At 37.6% G+C, this 2,298-nt stretch overlaps 1 non-coding gene across 1 annotated transcript; it reads left to right on the top strand.

Annotated features, from left to right (window-relative positions):
- The first annotated feature begins 1,336 nt into the window (after window positions 1-1,336).
- LOC122942909 lies at window positions 1,337-1,528 on the top strand. The gene has a single exon (XR_006390750.1). It is a non-coding gene; the product is annotated as a U2 spliceosomal RNA (small nuclear RNA).
- Window positions 1,529-2,298: the final 770 nt, after the last annotated feature.

Raw genomic sequence — 2,298 nt, 5'->3', positions numbered from 1 at the left:
CGATGATCGGTAGGGACACCCCGTCAATTCAAAAAACATCTAAACAAATCAAACATTTATGCTCCTCCTCTGGTTTTAAAATTAATTTTAATAAAAGTAGTATTTTAAACATTGGATAAATGGTTTTAGAGGACATCCCTGTCGCTGAAGCAGAGTCTGTGTAGATTTTAGGAATCGCCTTCAGTGAGTCAAACGATGGTCTTAAGAGCTGGGACACGGTAACAGAAAAAATAGGTAAGAAAATAAGTATGTGGGGTCTGAGAAGTCTATCGATGGAAGGGAAGATTTTAGTTTTAAAAATGATAATGTTACCAATTTTATTATATTTAAGTATGTTTTTTCCACCCTCCAAAAGCCTTTTAAAAAATATTACTAAAGTGTGTTTTCATTTTTTATGGGGATCGAGAATGGATAAACTCCGAAGAGAATTAGTAACGCTTCCCAAATATAAAGGTGGTAAGGACTTCCCAGATATAAAAGAGTTCTTTTTAATAAAATATTTTAGTTTGTGTTTTAATACCCTTTTTAAAGATAATTATTGGTGTTATTTTATGAGGCAGAATCAATGGTTTAAAACAGTTTTAAATTCTCCTTATGCTTTTAACCTACCTAATTATTATAAAATTTTAGAGGAAATAGTGACCAATTTTTATCTAAAAAGGAAAAAGGGTGGAAGATTTAAAAAATAGTAAAATTATTTTAAAAGAACTAAAAGATGGAAAAATGGCGGCCCCTATAAAGAATTTTAGTGATACAAAATGTAAACAGATTTGGAAGGATGTCAATATTAACTATATTTTTAACCCGCAGAAAGACCTGGCCTGGAGCTGCGTACATGAGTGTCTTCCATGCCGGGTAATCCAGCACCAAAGAGGTTTAACCAGCACCGCGGAGTGTCCACGAGGACGTTGCAGAGAAGAGGAGGACGTCTACCATATATTCTGGCACTGCTATTTAGCGAAAAAAAAATGGACAAAAATATTCCCGCTTTAAAGAAAATTACTGGACTGAGAGTTTTAACAATGGACGGTGTCTTTTATGGAGGTCTGGAATGCCCATCAAGAATAAAGAGGACTATGGCATGAAAGATCACTAATTGTGTCAAAGCAGCTCTATGGTCGGCCAGAAATATTTTATGTTTTAAACATGATTTTATCAGAAATGTATAAATATTATTTAATTGATAAAAAAAAAATTGCCTTTTATGTGTCACAAATCGTTTTTAAGAGAATGGGGGTCTGTAATATAATCTTATTTAAATCAATTTTATATATGTATTTATGTAAATCGATTTTATGATTATGATGTATCTTATTTATGTAAATGTTGATTTTTAATAAATGTACCCCTTTGGGGTAATCAACTTAAAAAACAATCTGTTCTTATCAGTTTAATATCTGATACGTCCCCTATCTGGGGACCATATATTAAATTGATTTTTCGAACAGGGAGATGGAAAAAGAGCTTGCTCTGTCCACTCCACGCATTGACCTGGTATTGCAGTACCTCCAGGACCAGTGCACCCTTTCTATTCCAGTATAAAAAAACAGAATAAAATTGAGAGATGGATTTCAAGCATCCCTCCAGCAAGCAATTGGAAAGTTGCTGTGTCCTGCCTCAGGAGTCTGCACTTCAGCTTCTCCTCTGTGAGGGCTGTGCTGTGCTGCTTTCTGCATACCTGCTGTATCTAGCCTGTCAATCTCCTAATTGCATCAGCTGTGTGTGGGTTTGTTCCAGCACCAAGCAACCAACCCAGCCAGCCAGTCACCTCTCCTCACACCCCAAATCCAATTAAGATTGATGGCTTGATTGTTGGGTTAATTGGCTTATCACCTGAATGAAGTGTTTGTATATCACCTGAATGAAGTGTTTGGACCTCAACTCCACGCACATAGGGTTTGATTTGGGCCTGTAGTGTGCACCTGGGCGGGCTGCTGAGTTGTTCCTGTGAATTGACCCTTTTGTGGCAAGTTGTCTTGATGTAACCAATTTAGCTTTCCTAGTGCTTTAGTAAATGGGGAAAGTTTGTTTGCCTGTGTCTCCCTCTTGTGGCTCTTTTGAACTGGATGGATGACTTGGAGGCTAAAAAGTAGTCCAGCACTTCCTATGTATCAGCAACAGCTGGACCTGCCTTGTCTGGCCAATAGACGGAACACTGCACGTGTCACAAGAGGCTTGTCAGGTCAGAGGTCAAGTAAGGTCAGGTCAGTGGATGACATCACAAGGGCCCTGACAGAACACTCAACAATGGGGCAGTGACATCACAATCAACAATGCATACCCTTTTTTTTTTTTTTT

This window comes from Bufo gargarizans, chromosome 6 (assembly GCF_014858855.1).
Source record: "Bufo gargarizans isolate SCDJY-AF-19 chromosome 6, ASM1485885v1, whole genome shotgun sequence".
Classification (NCBI taxonomy): Eukaryota; Metazoa; Chordata; class Amphibia; order Anura; family Bufonidae; genus Bufo; species Bufo gargarizans.
This window is presented reverse-complemented; position numbering and strand designations above follow the sequence as displayed.